This window comes from Melopsittacus undulatus, chromosome 2 (assembly GCF_012275295.1).
Source record: "Melopsittacus undulatus isolate bMelUnd1 chromosome 2, bMelUnd1.mat.Z, whole genome shotgun sequence".
In the NCBI taxonomy this organism is placed as follows: Eukaryota; Metazoa; Chordata; class Aves; order Psittaciformes; family Psittaculidae; genus Melopsittacus; species Melopsittacus undulatus.
This window is the reverse complement of record NC_047528.1, coordinates 38,107,245-38,130,256: the sequence shown is the minus strand read 5'-3', so window position 1 is coordinate 38,130,256 and position 23,012 is coordinate 38,107,245.

Below are 23,012 nucleotides of genomic sequence, written 5' to 3'. Positions count from 1 at the left end.
TGCAGGGGGTTGGACTGAATTATCTTTTGAGGTCCCTTCCAACCCTTGGGATTCTGTGATTCAAACACATACACAAAGAAACAATTGCATACTGAACTACCAAGCAAAATTTTCCTAGCTACATCTTCAACACAGGAATTTAATTAATCCAAGAAAAGATTATTCTGAAGTGACAATCAGATTTCTCTATGTTTATGATGGGGTTTTTATTCACTGATTTTGAATAAGGGAACTGAAGCATTACAGAATTATTTCTTTCCAATTATCACTTCATTTCTCTGCTGGACTCATCTTTCAAGGCTCATTCTTAAAAATTAGTTAGTGAACTCATTTCTACAGTTTAATGTTTTGTCTCTCAAGTGTGTGGAAGCACTATTATTTTTAGCTTGCAATGACTAAGGGATGGATTTAACTTTCTGTGTGCTTCAATGGACTATTAGTCTTCAAACCAAAGAATAGGGGAAGGGGTGTAAAGGATGTTGGTATTTTTCATTTGTTTGATTTTGTATATCCTGTGAAAAGTTCAGTAATCTAAACATATGACCTTTTATTTCTTCATAGTGTGTCTATTGAGAGCATATGTCTTTCATCATAGAAGATAGAACAAGACTAATCAAAATCACGATGTGACAGTAAAACAAAAAATTGTTAATGGAGACAAATACAGTGTAATCAAAATATTCAAAATATTGGTGGCTAATTCTATATATTTCCATCCTCTTTTCTTAATTAACAAAACATGAAAGAACATTATTTGTATTTAATTTATTTTGCTGACATGGAATATTGTAGCAACTGCAGAAACTTGCAGTGCTTTGAGAAGTAAAAGGACAAAAATGTGATTCCAATGTGTACTGCAAAGATACATGTTAACCATTAATTCTGAAAACAGTTAATGTCATTGGATTAGAATTAGATCAAGTTTAGGTCTTACTGCTTCTTATCCAGGTAAATCTGTAGAAATACCTAGAGATGCAGCAAGTTTTCATTGCAGATTCTCTCAAATACTCCCATACTAATAGAAATGAAAGACAATGAACAAAGAACCGAAAATCTCTTTACAAGCAGGTTTGTAAAGTTTCTTCACTTGATTTAGTCAAAAAGGAGTACATACCAACCAAGGAACAGTTTCTCTATTACTGGACTTCAGATGATTGAGCTTATGCTTACATTTTTGTGTACCATAAAAAATTCATGTAGCTGCCACTGTTAAGCAAAAAAGAATACTCTCTTAAATATATTAACAGCAATATATTTCTTGTCTTTGTGAGGTTTATACTCATCCTAAAGTTAAATTGCCATTAAAACTCCAATATTGCCAGGTTACTGCTCTCTACTTACTCAGTTTTCACTGTGAGTTCACTAGCATACATAAACTTACAGTTTTCATAAGCTCTGTAAAAGTTAAACCCAGGCTTGCTTTAGTAAAAAATTGTGATTCTTAAATTGTAAAGCATTTTAACATGCAAATCTAAGAAAATCTTCGTGGATTTTTTGTGACTGCCTGAGCTAGTTATTCAGCAAATGTTTAGGAATTTCTGTTTTCTTTCTGTAAAATGACCTCTGCAGACCATGAATGCTTTTAGAATTTATTTATTTATTATTTATGTTGGCTGAGTATTTTAAAGTAAATATTCACTGTCATCTTCCATATTCATCATTCAGTACATATTTATTATGTTTTTCTTTGAACTCATTAGATAAGATCATAATTTTTTTTTTTAATTTGAAAACTGGTACTTTTACAGATATTGGGAGTATATTTTATGTTAAAAACTATTTTGCATGTAGTTTGTGAAGTGTTAAATAATTGATATACTTTGCATTTATGTATAAATAGTGTTATATTTTCACACTTTAAAAAACTGGTTTCTAATTGTGGTTAAAAAATCATTATTGTGCATTTTGATACATATCACATAACTGGAAATAATTGAATTTCATATAAAAAACTGCAAATGTGCTTTTCCTGTGTACAATATACCACAACTATTGTCCAAAATGTCTTTTCAAACACAGCAGGTAAATATCCTCTGTGGGAAAAATTACATAAAATCAAATTTAACAGTAAGTACATTGAAGTAATTTGAAATAAGAATTTTCAAAACATGATTAAAATTAGTATTATCATTTGTATTAAGAATCCTCAAATATTTCTGAGAGCTCTTTATGTATGCTAAATACATCCCTACTTATTCACTGTGTTATGGCTTGTTCTCTCATCATTCAGATGAGGGAAAATATCCAGAACACCACTGTGTACTAAAACCTAAAACTACTTAAGCTATTTTTTACAGAGTAATTTTTTTTTAATTCAAAATGATAAATGAATGACCAGACTTTCACTTGCATGCTCTTTTGACTTTAAATCTTCACATCCTGTGTTAGAGAAATCAAATCAAGATCCAACCTCTTCTTTCATGTTTAGTGTTCCCATTAAATAGTTATCTCACTACATAAATTTCCTATGACAATAGAGCCTTTTTTAAGAATTTACATCTTATTTGAGGTGCAAGTATTTTTGCACGTGATCCAACAAAAGCCAAATGCAAGCAAAGAACGTGCTTTATTAAATAGGTGAAAGGGCAACAAAGCTGGTGTGAAGATAGCACCTTCTAATTGCCTGCAGTGCATCTGCTAATAAACTGCCAGGGCTCACAAAAATCACTTCTAGGATAAAGGCCAGAACAATTGTAAAGGCTAAATTATTAATTAATATCAGGCAGCTATCATAAATTGCTGGTTTCTTGCCAGGATAGAACATGTTGGAGGGTTTAACAGGAAGGGTTTTATGAATGCTAAAGACTATAATAAATCTTAGCAAGTTCTAATTTTACATAAACCTGCTGCAGTCTTCATTTGTTGCTAACAGACAGACTGAAAATGCTGTGATGTCCTAATTGCCTTAGATAATTCACTGTGGATTTAAATTCAGCACAATGAATAATTTCCCAGAAACTGTGAGTAAAAACTAATGCTTTGATTTCTCAGTTTTACATGATTTTTTACTGTATTTACCTGAAATCTAAAAGTCTGCAAATAGAGACTTAGAATTTAATTTTTTAATGGTATACTGAATTTACCTACTTACTTATTAGCTCATCTTCTTGTCAGCAGACTGGTGGGCTGCATTATTACCCAAATCTGTAGTGTGATGTCTAATGCTAAGTCTGTGCTAGTTTTATAGTAATCAGGTGTCTCATGCTACTTGTCCTCTTTAATGAACTAGAGTTCTGGGATGATCATTGTTAGTTAATTCCCTAAATGATGGAAAAAAGGTTATCTTGGTTCAGGTAACAGGGATATTTATTAAATTTCCCAGTGAGTGACAAAAAGAAGTGATATTTCTTGCTGACGTCTTCAGCTGCATCACCATTCTAAATTCAGGATAGTTCATGCAGGTGTCAAGTTTCATCCACCTAACTCAATTATGCCCACATATCAAATTAATAAGCATAAGACAAGTAAATTTTATTATAACAGGAAGCAAAGAAAAGAGATGGATAATGCAAATCAGACCTGTTAAAATCACTATTTCAGATGGGGAAATTCCAACCTAATTTCCTAAACTTCCTAAGAGCAGCAATGAATGAGTGAGTAGCAGACAGAATTTAGATTCTTTATTTTAGAGAAAATTAAACATTATTTTCTTTTTCCTTTACAGCTGTTGTAAAAGAACCAAACAGCTTAATGTCATGTTTCATTCATTTTTAGATAGTACTGCTTAGGATATAGCAAGGAGAAAAAAAAAAAAAAAAAAAAGCAGCAAACAAAACCAAAACACCACTACCACAAAAACAAATTAAAAAGAACTCAAAAGAACAAGTAATATGCCATCGATTGTCCATATTGGAGTTACTTTACTTGGCTACGGATAACAGGAATAGTTGTCTCACACAGCTTATCATTAGATGGTGTTTTCATATACTATATCCATAAATTTGTTTATTTACAGTTTCATTGACAAAACAAATTAAATGCCGAAATACAATTTTTAGGTGTTTAATATAATAAAAGCTAAGGGATTTTTATATTAATTTTTAAATCTTAAGTGATCCATTGACTACACTGCAGTAAAGTTCCAACTATTTTAAGTATGCACAAAAGCAGCTAAGAAAAGAATATAAACATAGGAAACTAGGATTTGTTGTCTTATTTTGTATTTCTACTTCCTGAATTCCATACGATCTGAAAATTGAAATGTCTGTTATCGTGCACATTGAATTAGCTGAATTTTATCGACATGAACAAAAGTTTGACTATTTAAAAATGTGCAGGTGCATTTTATTCAAGATACTAGAGTTTTCATCATGAATCAAAGTGATTTGAATCTGGGTCAAATGCAGGGTGACACTTAGCAGTGTTTCATATAACGTTTTCTCCAAACATCAATAATAGCAGTTCCACCAGAAAAATGTAATTCCTATTCTGATCTTCATCAGAATTGTATGGTTTTGGTTAGTCTTTCTAACCCAGTTTATTTCTGCATGTGTGTATCAATACATGTGCATACATATATAGATATGTCTGTGTTTTCTAATTATATATGTGACTGGATCATGGTTCATTTTGTGCTTGTAAGGGAACAGCTGAATCTCACAGAAAGAAGACTCACTTTCTTTTCTAATTATTACTGTATGGTTCAGGGGGAAAAAAAAATAAAAAAAAATAATCACCCCCCCCAAAAAAAACCACCAAAAAAAACCCCCACAAAACCCAAAAAAAACCCAAAAGCAGGCAAGCAAACAAACAAACCAAACCAAAAAAAAACCCACAAACACACCAAACCAAACCAAACAAAACCTACCAACCAAACAAAAAAAGACACCTTTATACAGTGTTATTTTCTATTTCCTGAGGTATTTCAAACCACTTCAGAAACAGTGAAGTCTATTGCCACTGAAACACACTGACCTCTGAAAGGCAGGGAATTGCCTTGAAATACACACTTACCTGTTCAATGGTTGATTTTGGAAGGTAAAATATTGTCCAAGACATTAAGAAATGACCTCTTATATATCTGATAATATCAAAGGGTCTGAAGTAAACATGCTGGGCAGATTATACATCTATTATAAACAACATTCTGTAAATAACCTGCAAAAAAGATTTACCTGTTTGTACTTAAAAATGGACTTTCAAGAATATGTTTTAGAAGCTTGTTTGAATGTTTAATGAAAAAGAAAAACCTTAGGTTATGAGCAGATCAAGTATCTATATCTGTTTAATAAAAAAGCTTACATGGTTTTAATTTTCCAGAAAGAATAACTAAGACAAAAATTTGAGCAAAATTAAGCTTGACTGTTCAGACTAATTTCCCCTTTTCTGATATTTACTGTTTCATTGATTCAAAATAACTTTTATGAAAAGCAGCTCTCTGGTAGAAAGATGTGAAAACTGAAAGTTGTTCCAATAAAAACAAATCTTTCTTTAAAGGAAAAAATTTGAGTCAAAGTTTGAAAAGAATAAAACTGAGGTTATCTATTTTTTGTGTAGTTTTTTAGAGATCGAGAGAGTCATTTTATGAAATAAAATAAAACTCAAACAGGGAAAGAGATGAACAGAAAACTTTGTTGTTCAGCATTCTTTTTGTTCAGGGAAAAAGAAAAAAAAAAAGGTAAGAATTTGATTTTTTTCTTTTACCAACCTTATCTCCCCTGTTGACAGCTGTTCCATTAAGAGCATGAATTGCCAACCTGGTGTTTTCTGCCTTTAGCCAAGAGTAAAATTTTGAGGAAGAAAACCTTGTGGCAAAAAGCCTCACTGGCTTCAAGCAGTACATTTGATTTCACTTTATAATCTTCAAAAATATAACAAACTTCAGCTAGTTTTTTCACAGGGCAAAGGTGAGAAGGGCTTAAATTTTGACATGAAAATATAAATTTAAGAGATTTGGAGTTTAAAAATCAAAGTATTTGGTGAAAGCTGCCCATAAGAGGAAAACGAGACCTGTCTTTAATTTTAAAGAACACAAGAATTGCACTTCTTTTGTTGAGCAGCGGGATGATGTTAGTAAGAGGGATATACTCAAGCAATTATATAATTCAACAGATAATGCAATGAACAATCATTGCTGTGCCATGCATACTGTTACATAGTGGCACCAAAACACAAGGTGTCTAGATCCATGAAAGAAAGTTTTGAGCTTGAAAATATTATCAAGGGTCCAGGCTTGACAGATACTGGTGGATGAGTTTTGTTGTAAGCACTCTGCTTTCTTTTCTACTGTTAGAAATGCAGTTAACCCTGCAATTTGTAAAAGACCCATGCACAATTTTACATTACAGTAATCTAGCGAGCATTGGACAAGAATGTTACAAGTAAATTCTTTCCTAGTGAATTTCAGCAGAAACTGAAATATAACTATATTAGCAAAAGCATCCTGACATTCAGAAACCATTATAGAAATAATTTCCTCAATTTCTTTACCTACTACTAGCTACCCACCACACATACCTTGCCTTGCACATCTGTGCTGCAAATAATTGTGCTTTGCAGAACACTAATAAAACTCAGGATGAAGAGCAAATGCAATTCCAGAGTAGGACTAAAATAAGAAACACACCTCAGCATCCTTCGGTTTGCTTAGACCCAGCAGACATAGAGTAGGCAAATTCTAAGATCAGGGATTATACCAATACTTTAAGCCTCACACAGTCAATGGAATATTATAGGAGAGCACCAGTTTCATCACAATTATGAGCAGGGAGGGCTTTCACTTTAAAAAATAAGTTAAATACTCTAAAAATCTGCATTCTTAGAGTATTTTGAAATTTATTATGCATGTCAAGTCATGTTTACTGTTTGTATCTGGGGCAAATATAAATAAGAATCAGTGAATTTATATCAAGAGGGTTACACATGTACATAATACACACATAACTATATGCATGCAGTTATAAAACTATATATTTTGTATATATGTATCGTTTGTTATATACAGAAAGTTATGTATTAAATAAATATAGATGTCAAAACTATGTAAAAGTTCATACGCTCCTAATAAATTTCCCCAGTAAATCTTAGTTTGTCAACATTTATTGTCACTAATATATGCACCTGATCTCCATTTTGGGGTGTACTCCCGAAGAAGGCAAGATGGCATGTGTTGTGGTTTAAAACCCAACCATGGTCTCTCTCTCTCACACACACCCCCTCCCCCCCTCCCCGCTCCAGGAGGGATGGGGGGGAAAATCGAAGGAATGTAACTCCCATGGGTTGAGATAAAAGCACTCCGGTCAGTAAGGTATAACACAAATCATTACTGCTACCACCAATAATAATAACTATGATAAAGAAAATAACAAGTGAAGACAATGCAACACCTCACCACCCACTGACCAATAACTCACCCCACCCTGCCCGACCGAGAACTGTCTGATACCTCCTCCAACCCCCTGAGCACTAGCCCTTCCGGGTAACTCTTGGTTACATCCTGGGCATGACATGCTGTGGTATGGAATACCTCTTTGGCTAGCCTGGGTCAGGTGTCCTGTCTCTCCTTCCTCCTGGCCTCCCCTCCTCCCTGGCAGAGCATGAGATTCACAAAGTCCTTGATCACAGTAAACATTTGAGCAGTAACTACAAACATAAGTGCTATCAGCACTGTTCCCAGGCCGAAAGTCAAAACACAGCACTGCACCAGCTACCAAGAAGGAGAAAAGGTGACTTCTACTGCTGAACCCAGGACACATGTAACAAACAGTCCTTTGCCAGAGGATTAAAGTAGATGTATCTGATAAACCCTAAGAGGGCTTAGTTAATAGGCAAGTTTATCCTGCTTGTCACTGTTGACAAGTGAAAAGATCTCTCTACATCACCATCGAAAAATATGGAGTACTTACTCTAAAGATAACCCAGGTGGAACCCATATATTTAATTCCCCATGCTTAACACAAGCTACAGAAAGGAAACTCTTTGGACTTTGACCATTGTTGTGGCCAGGGTGGAATGATACTGTGGAAATCTGGAGACATTACAAGTTAACTGAATTCTTACTTACTCAAGACACCAGTACATACTACAAAATATTAAGTTGTCATATTAGTTCACATTTGGGAAAATACTAGATGTTACACTTAGTTTACGCAAAAAGAGGCATACTAAGCTTATATGCCTTTAAAAACAAAATAACTGCTGTTTCCTAACAAAGAAAATCTGATTTTGAACTGGAAAAAACTAATCCAAACATTTAATTCCAAATGCTAACAAACAGCTCAAATTTCCACTGTGTTAAAACACTATTATGCCATAATGGCACCTTGCATTCAATAAAGTGACATTATTAAAAAGTACATAAGCAACTACTGCATCCAGTCCACATTAGTAAAGTGGTCAATATAGATAACAATATAAATATTTAAGAGTTTATGAACTAATGTTTCAGAGTTTTTAATAAGTCATGGTTTAACCCCAGCCAGCAACTCAGTACCATGCAGCAGCACACCCACTTCCCCCACTTCCCCCTCCCAGGCAGGATAGGGGGGAGTATCAAAAGAATGCAAACCCCATGATTTAAGAACAATTTAATAGCCAAAGTACAGTATGATACTACTTACTAATAAGAAGAAAAATAACAAAGCAGAGAGATTACAAAACTAAAATGGGAAAGGAAAAAAAGAGTACATTACATTACATAAACACATGTAATGAACATTATAGTTGCTCACCACCCACTGATCAATATCCAGCCTGACTCAAACAGCAATCAGTCCCTTCTAGGTAACTCCTCACAGTTTCTATACTGGGCATGATGGGCTGTGGTACAGCATACCCCTTTGGCTATTTTGAGTCAGGGGTCCTGTCTCTGCTCCCTCCTGGCTTCCTGTGCCCGTCCTCACTGGTAGCGCGTGAGAGACTGAGAAGTCCTTGATCAGGGTAAGTACTACTTAGCAACAACTAAAACCTCGGTGTGTTATCAGCATTATTCTCAGACTAAAGTTGAAAACACAGCACTGCACCAGATACTGGGAAGAAAATTAACTCTATCCCAGCCAAAACCAGGACATCACGGGAAAATAATTAATTACGTACAGCATCAAAGTAACCCTAGGTCTTTGCCATCAGGAAAATCTGAAAGAAAAAGATCCTGAATCTGCGTTTGAATGGACAAGTTCTTTTCATTAAAGAAGATCTTTTAACTTAATTCTCACTAGTCATTCTTAGTCAGCCTGAAAATTACATTCACCCTACCTTGTAAAATTAAACCAATGGGCTAAGCATACATTCATGAAAAAGAAAATATAGTTCAAGGGTTTGATGGTTTATTTTCCTTCCTGTTTTGCAGCACAAAGCCAGTGAAAGTTCTGTGCAGAACTATTTGGGTTTCTCTGGATTAAAATGGTGTGCAAAATTTACTTATCTGTAGTAAAAGCAGAAATTTATTTTCTAAACACATACCCAGTGGTGCAGACGGCTCAAAGTCACCACATAAACTTGAGAACTTGGCTGGTCCTCCCATTCTTACCCCTCAAGACTGTGTATCTCATCTCCCATATCAGACTTGACTGTGCAACATTCCTCTGCTCCCTGTAGGCTGACTTAATCTTCAGTTTATACAATGAAGGGACAAGGACAGAGAGCACACCACAAGTCATTTAGATATAGTCTTGCATTTATTATCCAATCAAATTCTTCCATCATACTGAGATATTAATCAGTGTTTCGCTTAAGCAAGAGTAAACCAAGCACATTATTACAGAGAATGTAATAGTCTCAATATCTAATTTAATGTAGTACAGGGTACACCTGTCTGTAGGTAAATATTAGATCAGAGAGTGAGATCAAGGATTGGATCCCCAATTAATTCCTGTCGGCTAATTGCTAACTTGCACTCTCTGCCTGTTTTGGGTCACTCTAGCTAGGTCTCTACCATATATCTCCAAATCAGGAAGGAGAAGGAATATATAACTTAATAATTTAGTTTAAAATAAATTGAATTCAGGGCTTTTGTTGTTTGTTTTGTTTTGCTGGTTTTTTTAAATCAAATTAATTTAAGGTATAGTTAACTTTTATTGCCTACAGTATCATTTTATAGTAAAAACAAATATTGTAAACTGGAAATTAATAAAGCTGGTGGCACCAGAATTCAACTCAAAGATTTTTACCTACAGAAAACTGTTTCTTCAATAGTTTCTTCAGACTGAGTATCCATTACCACATTTATTGTGTTTGAGCTTATTTTTATGTAATATACACTTTCTAATCCTTTGCTTGAGATAAGCAAAGCAAAAAAAAATTATACAGCTCAGAAAGAGAAATGTGAATGCTTCTTACCAATGAGTGTTAAAGTGCAGTTGCAGATAATTAACTTTCCAGGATGGTTTTGGTTTTTTGTTGTGTTTTATTTGTTATGGTTTTGGCTTTTGGTTTTGGGGCTCTTTTTTGTTTTGTTTCAAATAAGGATTGTTTCTCTAACAATTTTCTAGAATTACAATTAAAAAATAAAATTAAAAAATCAGACATCTATTTTTTCATTTAGAGATGTTTTTAAATTAATTATTTAATTTTCATTTAAATGTATTTACATGCCAAACGGAATTTTAACAAGTATTCAAGAATTGATTCTGGGAGTTTTAGGTGTCTAGACTCTTTGAAGAGTCTCTGAAACGTAGACACGCATGAGATATGAATCTAAAATTGTTACACAACGAGCTGTAATCACTGGAGTCTGTACAACTACCCTCATCTAAAATTAGACAGGTCTTGCTAAATGCAGTTGGCCAAAACCAACATTTGTGGATCCCCCAAGTACCAGCACAGCCTCTCTGCCCCCCAGCATCACTGCCTACATCCCAGGCCCCCCTTACCTGCCTCATAGGTCCCTGACTCCAGCTGGTCCATCTAGGTACTCACTGCATACACACAGCACTCACACACTTGTCCCAAAGGCACCTGATGCTCACAGGTCCCCTCAGATTCCAGCACAGATCCTCCACCAGCCTGATACCCCTGCTCAAACCCTGTGCTGGCTGGTGTAGCTTGGAGTTTGCCAGTGAATCCACATGCACACACACACACAGAGTTTTGAGGAAGGCACAGACACTGATTCTCAGCAGCCCAAGCACATAGGCTGTCACATATGGTTCCGATCCAGCATCAAGCACCTCACTAAAGTTGTTCTTTCCAACAACTGTATTTTGGGACACTCACTGCTCCTGCTCCAGTGGCTGGAAGTTAGAGACCCCACTGACTCCAGCAGTTGACACCACTGACTTACGGTAAGGTAAAACTAAATAAATCTGAGTTCCTTGAAGAGCTAGATGTCAAGAAATATTCTGAAACATGCAACCTCAGCCAGCAAGGAGTCCTAAAAGTATGTCTAATTTCCCAAGGTGTCAGTAATGACCAGTGACAGAGGCAGATCCTTGAGCATGCCTGCAGCTAATGAAAGCTCAAGAACATTAACGTCTAGTCTCTAGTCTCTCCCTCTCATTCTCTACTCTCTCTCTCTGTCCGCCTGTGTCTGTCTCCACCGCCAATATTACTGGGGTGCCAATCTAAATTTTTTTAAACCTCAAAAGCATTCTATATAAAAAACCTGCTTCCTATAATATCCATACAAATTTTCATCTGCAACTAAAATAAGTGTGTCAGTGTATTAATCACTAAGATGTCTTTTTTTTTTTTTTTTTGTGTCATTACTAATCTAATGCCACTTATTCCAAGCAGGTGATTACTGGATTTTTTCTCAAGAAATATCATCTGGCCTAATAGAATGACCCAATAAAACAAATTTAAGGGGGAAGGGAAGAGGAGGGGGAGAGCTCCATCTCATCAAGAGAAAGAAAAAGTAAGTTCTGACTATTTTCAGGTTAATAGAAGTACAGTATATCACAATATAATAAAGATCCACAGGCAGACTGCCACAGTTATGTTTCTGTCAGCAGTTTTATAAATGAACTGTCTCATCAGTCTTCAATTCCATTTCCAAACTACAATCCATATTTAGAGGTTTGAACTTGAAAGAATATGATACAGAATTTTAATAATCATGGGATAGCTCTGTTAAAAAAAAAGCAAACATATATTAAATAACAAATTGTATGAAAATAACACTTCAACACTGATATTACTTTCATTATTCCTGTACTGAAATATATACATGTCTACAACATATTCCTTAAATCCACAAAACTCACAGGGGAATAGGAAGAAAAAAAAAAAAAAAAACAGTTTGAAATCCCAGACTGATCTCAGTTATATATGTGAATCAGTTTTCCCTTAAATGACTTCTAGTGCCAGTAGCTTCTATTGATAGAAATATTTTATATATTATTGTCATGGGTTCAGCCGTGGCAGTCATTTTTCTCCTTCTTGTAGCTGGTGCAGTGCTGTGTTTTGACTTCTGGGCTGGGAACAGTTGCTTGATAGCGAGCATGTTTTGAGGGTGTTTTTGTTCAAGGCCTTTGTTTTTATTCAAGTGCCTTTTGTTCAAGGCATGTGTTCTGTCCGGGAGGAGGGGAGGCCGGGAGGAAGGAGAGACAGGACACCTGACCCAGGCTAGCCAAAGAGGTATTCCATACCATAGCACGTGATGCCCAGCATGCATACTGGGAGAGAGAGAGCTGGAGGGGGAGAGCTCTAGAGGAAAATGGAGGAGGGAGCAAGCGGTGCTCGGCCAGGCTGGGTGGAGTTAGCTATGGGTTGGTGGCTGGTGGGGTGTTGTATTCTTTTCGCTTGTTATTGGCTGTATCATTATTATTGTGTTATGCCTTAGCTATTAAACCGTTCTTATCTCAATCCGTGGGGGCTACATTCCTTGGATTCTCCTTCCTAACTCTCCAGGAGTTGGGGGACTTGGTTTAAACCACGACAATTATATATATGACTAGTTTTAGGGAATGTAAAATAGTCTCGTCTTCACACAAGTATTTTTTTTTCCTTTTTTTTCACCATGCTTATTTTTATTCATAACTTGACTAGAAACTGAGTTGAACATGGAAGCAGATAAAATAAAGATTGCAGAAACTTGGATGAAATCAATACATTTGATCAATGGCAAGGGTAATTTATGTACAAACTGGGAAAAGTATGGAATCTTTTTTGTTTCTTGAAATAAAACATTTATTCATATAAACCTAGAAACATTAAAGATGTATACAATAGGATGAAAACAGTACCAGATTTATAATACATTTCATACGTATTGGGGGTAGGGGGGAGTAAAACAAAGGGCGAAAAAAACCCAAAGCAAAACAAAACCCAGTAGATTTACAGCTTATATTTATTTGGAATTCTGTTAGTTTGAAAACAAATAAAGTAAATATATATGTATATTCTTACTCTGCACAGATTCTTCATTAAAGTAAGTGAGAACAGCATTACTAACTAGAGCTACACCCAGGCATCCCAAATAAAATTTTTAAATAACAGTTGAAAAAGAATCAAGCACTGTCCTAGTTCAGAAGTGTAGGCAAGACTGGAGGTGTATCAGCTCATCAAATCCCACAGCTTTTCTGATGTTTGTATGGAGAAGTTGCCTTCAGCACTTAAGAGAGCTGTACAAAATGACATCTAAACTCCCCATGAGCACCACCTGCACTTAGACCACTGAGAATATGCCCTAGTTCTCAAGAGTTGTGATCCCTCTATTGAAGCACAAAATGTGTGCCATGCCAGAAGATGTGTCTCTCACCAGTTTTAGAAAGCAGGATCAAACTGCAACCCCTCTTCATTGCATTTGGTAATTTTTGTTTTGAAAAAACACCCATTTTCTAACTCTGGCCTCGGTGAATTCACTTAGCCTGAATTTAGAATCATATTTGAACTGGAAATGCAGGATTTTGCCTAAGGATTCTTGTTGTCACATATTTCTACAAGTGGTAAAAATTTTGAAACTGTGAGGCCTTCAGACATGAAAAAAAAAGAAGGGAAGTTTATTGAAAGTGCTACATGGTGGGTGGAATTTGGCTGAAGATGAATAGGAGTTTTCAATACAAGAAGGTACAACACAATTATATCAGTTCCATTTTGCATGTGGTGGAGCAGGAGTTTTCTATGGGGTGGCACATATCCAATAAAATGTAATACAGTTGGCAATTTGTCATTGTTAATAACTCAGCTGCTTACCAGACCTTGGCAGTTTTGCTGACATTGTTCTGTGTTTTCCAATAGGAAATCTGATAACTGATATTCACATTTTCTTATTTTCGTTTCTCTCTCATTTTTCTATATTAACTTAATTCTGAATAAAATACTAATACATATTTTCAAAGAAGAGTTGAAGTATAACAGTATATGGTTAAAAAATATGACTGTAAAATGACAGTTGTGGCTTACTACTTGCATTTTCAAATTTTTCTGCGTGAAGAGTCTAACTCAACCTGGGTCAAGGAAAGCTAAACACATATACAATAGTAGAGTCAGAGAATCACAGAATGATGAAGGCTGAAAGCTGTTGCTGGAGATCTAGCAAGTTCAGCTAGATGAGGTTGCCCAGAGCCATGTCCAGTCAGGTTTTATATGTCTCCAATAGTGGAGTCTCCACAACCTCTCTGAGCAACCAGTTCCAGTGTTTGACCACCCTTACATAAAAAAAAAAAAAAAGTATTTCCTGTGTTTTAACCCTGTTCACCTGTTCCTCTTTATTTCTTGTATGTTTCCTTTTCATGTTTAAGCTCAGAATGAATTTGTTTGCCCATCCAGGTATATTGTCTTTGTCTGAGTTCTTTCGCATCAGGATGGATTCTTCTTGATCCATCAAAATCAGCCAGCTGCCCCCCCCCCCCAAATTTTTCCATGACATACCTGTAGGGATTCTTCCTAACAGATTTCTGAACAAGCCAAAGTCTTACGATATCCAGGACAGATAACTTATTTGCCTTGCTCTGTTCTCTATGGATTGTGAAAATCATCTCATGACCACTACAGCCAAGGTTTCCAACTACTGTCATGTTTCCAATCTATTTTCTGACCAGTGTTTCCGTGTTAGTAAAGATGAGGTCAAGTAGAATGACTCCCCTCACTGTCTTCTTGACCACCTGTGTCAGGCAGTTGTCACCAGTGTGCCCCAGAAACCTTCTGGATTGCTTGTGTCCTGTTGGGTTGTCCCTCCAGCAGATATGAGAATTGTTGAAGTCCTTCATGACAGCTAGTACTTATGACCAGGAGGCTTCTGGTCATATGAAGAAGACCTTATCTACCTTTGCTTAGTGCTCAGATGCTCTATAGCAGGCACCAACAACATGTGCTCTTGTCCCTAGACAGAGCCACTTGCATTCCTGTGACTTGTTATTTTTTTTATCCTGTCAGAATCTGTTTGCTGGCTTTTCCCAATCACATGCTTAATTTGATTTGTGATTGCCCCCAGGAGTATTAATTTCATGACTTTCTGAAGTACTGAAGTAAGATTGATGGGCCTATAGCTTTCTGGATCCTCCTATAAGCTCTTCTTGTAGATGGGGTTACATTTGCCTTCTTTCAGTCTTCTGGGATATCCCCTAATCTCCACGTTTTCTCAAAGATTATAGAGAGTGGCCTCACAGTGATATCAGCTCTCTTCACATTCTTGGGTGGATGTTGTCAGGACCTATCAATTTGTAGGGGTCAAGCTCCTGTAATAATTCACATACTACCTCTTCCTTCACTGATGGTGTGTCTTTGTTTACATCAACCTGTTTCTTAATTCCCAAGGCCTGGGGCCCAACAGTGCTGGTAAAGACAAAGGTGAAGTGTTGAGACCCTCTGCCTTTTTAGTATTGTTAGCAATAAACGACAAATGACATGCTCTTGTCAGTTCTTCAGCATCCTCGAGGAAACAGTGATGCCTCAGAAATCTTTCTTTTATTAGAAAAAGTTCTTTTGTATTGACATACCTGTAGAGTTATCAATATCAGCTTCAAGAATGTGATTGCAATGTGTCACACATCTAGACAAAACTGCTATCCTAAAAGTATTATATGATACCACTACAAATAACTTTTAGGTTAACCCAACAAAGAAAATTCTCAGTAGGGTCAAAAAGATCTCATTATTCTATACCATGTGAACTGTCCCTGGGGGCTTTCTTCATTTTAGTGGTTTTGGTTCTTATTAGCCTCTGCAGGCTTTTGTCACAGTACTGAAGAGCACAAACAGTGTAATACTGTAAAGCATAATAAACAATGTGAGTGGTGTGACAAATTTGGGTTAATAATTGTGTCAGCTTGTGAATAGTATCTTGGCTTTCTGAGTATCCTGGTATATCTCAATGTCTATTTTGAATATAACTTTAGAGTAGCTAAATTAGTTCAGCATTCATTTTGGAAGTGGAAATGGGATTCATATGCAAAATCTTAGGTACCTGAAGTTAGAGGTCTAAATCTCAGGTAACCACCCTCATCTCCAATTTTAGTCAATAAAAAGAAAAGAGAATATACAGTTTATGAGTGCATATAAACATAAATGAGCATATATGGTTTCTGCCTTATTCTAAAATTTGTGTCTAAATTGCTGAGACAATCTTGTTTTTCAGGGTATATATTTAGCTGCTCAAGCATATTCATCTACTACCATATGAAATTTTGTAAGCATCTAAGGCATCTATGACACTTAGAAAAACTCACATACAAGTTATAGGACAGCTGCACCTTCTGGATCAGTAGCTAGAGGTCAGATATAATAATCAATGACAGCTAAATAATGCTGAAAATCAAGAAAAGTTAAAGCCCTCATTATAGGGAAATGATAGCCAGAGTGTAAAATCCTATTGCACCAACTAGGTGTCACACCTAGCACCCAGAGAAAGAAAGCAAGCTTGGGAACATTTACTAGCATATGGGATATTGACAGAGGAATAATTATTGAGAAAATAGGACTGAATCAGGTTGCAGAAACAGAAAAACTACAAAACGTGTCTGTCTGGACAGAAGTCACAGTTTATCTGCCAGAAGCATCTGAACTTCCATTACTCATTTTCAGAACAGCATCTTCTCCAGTGAACATTTGTAAATAATAATCAGTCTCAGTACTGTATATGAATGGAAAACATGGTAAAAACATCAGTGGTTAACCGGATTTATTAAAGCAATTTTAGAAAACCAGATGCTTTTCTTATTAAATAAGCATTTTCTTAGGGTTTTTTTTTTTAACCTTTTATGAAACTTCAGTAGGATTTAGTGATACGCAAAATTTGAATTTTTTATAATATCACTTCTATGGCTAAATGTATCTTAGATATGTAGAATTTTTTAATATCATTTGAAGCACCTGAAAGTTTAAAATATTTTCACCAGTTACCTTCAAATATGAAACAAATTTAAAATATATAATACTTTTCTTGCGTAAAATTTTGATGAGACTGAACTTAATGCTCATTTTATAATAACAGTGTAGCGTTAACTATTCATTTCTTAGAGAATCAGTCTATTCTAAGCAAAATTGTAATGGACTATACACTTTGACAGTCTTATTCATTTTTTGCAGGAGAAAATATAGATGAACACTGCTTATGTTCATTGTATTAAAGCTAGCACAATTATTCTCATCAATGCTATAAAGAGCTCCTCAGTTAAGCTGTTGCCTTTAATTGTGGCTACATAGGGACACTCACGAAAATAAATTCAAACTAAGGCTGTGAATTTAACATCAGCTACTTAGAGCAGATTAAGCTCATATTGAAAGAAATTTAATTTACCTGTATCTATGAAGTGGCATAAGTAATCTAGTATAAGAAAAAAAATTACAAAATTATTGAGGGTGGTTTAATTAATTTACTCTGAAAGTTTTTTTTGTTTTTTTGTTGTTTCTTTTTTCTGAAAGATCCCAAGTGCACAAGCATTTAAAGTTTAAGAAAACCGATATTTGATAAAGAATACTTCAGAAGTCTCAGGTATGTATTACTGTCTGCGTAAATCTGCAGAGATAAGTATCTGTGTCTAGATATGATGTATAAATCTAAGAATTTGTTTACAGTTATCATTAAATATTAAATACAAGGCGGCAAACTACTGAACTGTGAATGTTTTATTTGATTTTATTAAACACAAACCATTCTAAAGAACAGTCACACAGTTCAAGCAATGACTAGCAATTTCTTCCCATGAACTTTTATTTGCATTGTTTCTGAAACAGCCAGAGAACTGCAGCATATCCTGCTGAACTATGTAACATTTCATTTGTATTTTCTGTCACTCTAAAGATGTAAAGAAATTGGTTCAGGATGCACTATAACACTGACAACTTTTTGCATAGCAAGCAAATTTGAATAATTCCGTATACAAGAATAGCACTGACTCTGTATATTAGTATATCAAAATGTAAGTCTCATGATTTTATGAAAGTAAAACTTTTACATTTCAGGATTCTTTTATTTTTATAGTCTTCCTTTTCACCCTTAGCATGTCAGACAGATGCAAGAAAAACTTTTCTCCTAACCTCTTTTCAGTCCTGCATTCTGAAAAAAAAAAATGAGGATGACTTATCAGTTTCACTAGCAGAGGTAGAGATGTGATCGTCTCACTCAGGACTTGTAGGACCATACCTGGAGTACTGTGTCCAGTTCTGGCCCCACAACTGAAAAAAGGCACAGACAGACTGGAGAATTTTCATAGGAAGGCCACAAAGATAATCAAAGGACTGGAAAATCTGTCCAGTGAGAAAAGGTTGAAGTAGTTAGGCCTCCTCTCTGAAGACGAGAACTCTCAAGGGGACCTCATTATAATATTCCAGTACTTAAAAGGCAGCTGCAAAGAAGATGGAGGCTGTCTTCACATGAAGTCACATGAAGGAGCAATGAGTACAAGTTGCTACAGGAGATGTTTAATCTTGAAATAAGAAAGAAATAATTTACAGTGAGAACAATCAGTCAACGGAACAACCTTCTCAGGGACACGGTAGAGTGCCTAGCACTGGAGGTTTTCAAGATGCGATTGGACAGGGTGCTAGAGAATCTCACTGAGGCTTTCTTTCCCACAAAAGGCTGGAGCAGATGAACTTTCAAGGTCCCTTCCAACATAGGCTATTCTGCAATTCTATGATTCAGTGTGATTTCAAATTCTTCCTATGTTCTACACAGGAGACAGATTTTGAATTATGCATTATACTAGTCTATTTTATTTATCCATTAAAATGGATACCACTTGGGCCACAGCTATTTTAAATCTGTTTCTACCTATTGTATGTATTGTACAACTTTCTTCACTATTCCTTAATAAAGTTCCCACAAACAGAAGTGGGAACAATTCGATTTAGCCTACTTTCATTAGCTAACACTAAATAGTTTGGTTTTGATGCTGTTTGTTGTGAAACTGGTGCCATTGCTCCTAAATGTATTTGTAATTTTCCTGTAAACATGCTAAAGAGAAAATTGCACAATACCCATGATACATGGTATCTTAAAGAAGGCCCCAAACCAAAATAAGTATTTTCTTATTTATTTATATTTATCTTCAATCTCAAATTTAATACATTCATGGCATTGTTTTTAAATGATGTTACTGGAGTCTTCAGAATTTATGATCATTTTTTATTTCTCTGTAAATAGTTCTTTAAAGCAAATGTTGCTTGTGAGCTGAAATATATTTTAATTACATATAATTTAATATACTAGTATTTTATTTATATTTAAAATGCTTTACAATGTGTTTCAGATGTAGCATTTTCTCATTTTAAATAACTTGCTGATTTTAGCTCCGATTTTGAATGTAATTTGAAAGTTATTTTCTTAAAACAGGCATTCCAGGCTTTGTTTTACTTCAGATTTTTAAGTTAAGTTTATTAGATGGAAACGCTGGGTCTCATCTGTCTTACTCAGAAAAACACTGACCCTGAAATCTTAGTCTAAATTTCCTATTCTGCCTTTAGCAATTAGTCATTAGTAGTATTGAAGGTTTAACGCATAATTTTTATTCCTGAATACTCATAACACAGAGGGGAGTATTCAAATAATTTTCACAATTCTTAAAAAAAAAAAAAAAAAATTGTTGATGATTATTTTCTGAAAATTGAATATTTTAGCCAGCTTCAGTAAATGCATATATAAGTTTGTAAATATTAATGTGGTCTTATACCCAACAGCGCATACAGACATAGCAAAATCACAGTCTGACTTCCCCTCCAAAGATGGGTGCCAGGAAAGTTGTATCACTACATTTCTGTTGAACAGAAGACATGTAGAGAGATCACAGAGATACAAAATCCCCCAGAATATTGCAATCAGTATTCTGTGGAGGTTCACCCCATTAGTATGGCTGGTATTATGTAAGGTCAATGTCAGATAGAGGAAATTTAAAAAAAAATGAAACAACAGAATAAGTGCATCTGATCAGTGTGGCTATAGGATGCCTAAAGCTTTTCCAAGAAATAACAAAGGGTAGAATTATAAAGGCAGATGTGTCTTAATAGTTGAGATCTTGCCTGATTTCCATCTGCTAGCCTAGGAAGATGTGGCTTTTCCAAAGTTAATGCATTGTATTTCTCATAATTTCATTAATGGTTAGGATGATCCAGGAGTACATAGAGAGCTTATTATCTGGTATTGAAAAGTGACTCCATTAGCTATATGGACTGTATTTGGAATTTTCACTGAAATATACAATCCAGACAAACCATTTCATCATTTCTATAGATAAAGGAGGCCTATAGGAAAGATGGAGATGATAGACTTTTTACCAAGGCCTGTAGTGACACGACAAAGAACAGTGGTTTTATACTGAAAGCACAATTCCATACAGAGGCGTTGGACGAGATCTTCAAAAGTCCCTTCTAAACACTACATGATTCTATAATTATGTGAAAGTGAGAGGTCTCAGTTCTAGATTGTACAACTTTTAAAGGTAAGACTTCTGCAAACAAAACATTTAAACAGACTATTTTATTAATTATTGTCTAGTGGAATATCTTTTTTCTAACCCTGATCACTGAAAATCAGAACACTGTGCAAAAATTTTATTCAGGGAACTACAAGCCAGTCAGTTTCACCCCTGTGCCTGGCAAAATCTGGGAGCAGATTCTCCTGGAAGGCATGCTAAGGCACATAAAAAACAACAGGGTGCTTGGTGACAGCCACCATGGCTTCACAAAGGAGAAATCCTGCCTGACCATTTTGGTAGCCCTCTATAAAGGGGCTGCAGAACTGATGGACAGGAGCAGAGTAGTCAACCTGTGTAAAGCGTCCAACACTGTCCCACGCGACATCTTTGTCTCTAAGTTGGAGAGGCATCACTTTGATAGGTGAACCAGTTGGTGGATAAAGAACTGGCTGGATGGCAGCAGACAAAGAGTTGTGGTCAATGGCTCAATGTCCAGTTGGAGACCAGTAACGAGTGGTGTCCCTCAGGGATCAGTGTTGGGACTGGTTTTGTTCAACATATTTGTTGGTGACATGGACAGTGGGATTGAGTGCGCCCTCAGCAAGTTTGTCGATGACACCAACCTGTGTGGTTCAGTTGATACACTGGAGGGAAGGAATGCCATCCAGAAGGACTTTGATATGCTTGTGAGGTGGGCTGATGCCAACCTCATGAAGTTTAACCATGCGAAGTGCAAGGTCCTACACCTGGGTTGGAGCAATCCTGGGAACAGCAATTAGATGGGCAGAGAAGAGATTCAGAGCAGCCCTGTGGAGAAGGACTTGGGGCTGTTGGTAGATGAGAAAATGAACATGAGCCAGCTTCAGTGTGCGCTCACAGCCCAGAGCCTTGGGTGACATGGTTTAGTGTGAGGTGTCCCTGCCCATGGCAAGGGGGTTGGAACTGGATGATCTTAAGGTCCTTTCCAATCCTAACTATTCTACGATTCTATATCCTTGGCTGTATCACTCAGCTCTTTGAAACTCCATTCCCTGTATTTCTCTACACTTAAATCAAGGAGCTTAGCCTCTAAATGTCTTGCCTCATGCTCTGCATGTACTCTTAATCATTGTTATTACCTTGAATCCAGTCTACAACAGATCATTCTCAATTGCTTACTATCAATTTTTATGAAACATTCTCTTACAGTTGTGAGATGCTCCCCAAATACTTCTGAAAAATCTCTCTTTATTATACTTTGATCTTCTGTAAAGAGTCTTGAAAATAGCTAGGCTGCAGGTTTGACTATATCACAGGCAGACTTAATACAGTCCCTCAAATTAACATTTCTGTGTGAAACCAAGTGGTAAGATTCATCTTGGATTCTGATGAAGAAATTGTAAGACAATTAAGCATCCTTTGGGTCTGTGTTTGTACAGTATCTAGTCCACCGTGGGCTAAAATAATAAAGAAAAAACAATACTAAAGAAAAAATATTACTAACAACCACGTACAGATTTCATGTTCATATGTGTGTTTGATTACTATGAAAAAGTTGTGATTTTGGAAAGACGCTACCTTATAATTTGAATATTGGATTGCAGGATATTCCAGTTGCTTGGAATAAGGAACGGATTTAAATTTAAGTATCTTTCCTGCAAAACAGTACGTTCATCACCAAAAGCTTATTGTTGGATATTTTGCCAAAATGCTTCAATTCAGGGAAAGGGAAAAAAAAAGGGTATATTGAATTGGCACTATAATTTATAAATATTTTTGACTGTGGACAGTGCAAATTATGAAACTTGACAAATTAAGGCAGATTCACTTTTTCGCCTGGGAAAGGTACAGAAAAGCATGAAAGGCAGAAAGGACATCAAAAATACGTATTCCAATTCTTATAAGCAGACAAAGCAAAATATTTAACAAAATTTGTACATTCTGTTGACTTTACACATAGGGGCAAATTTCTTCCAAGGAACAATATTCTGTTAAAACTTCAGTTAAAGTTGAAGGTTTCTCAGTTTCCTAGTTACATTTTATTTTATTGCACTCAAGTGTCCCTAGACAAAATTAATGAAAATACTGAAAACACAGTGTTACTTACATGTTGCTGCTGAAAACTTGACAGGTAATAAGGAAGCCACATAATATAATAAGAGGATTTTTTTTGTCTGTAATCTGTCCATCAATGGAAACAATAAAGATACTTTTAACCCATCTTTCCACATTTTCAATCATAAACCATGGCATTCTTTTTTTTATTTAATTCTTTTTCTTTTTGTAGTATAACAATATGTAATT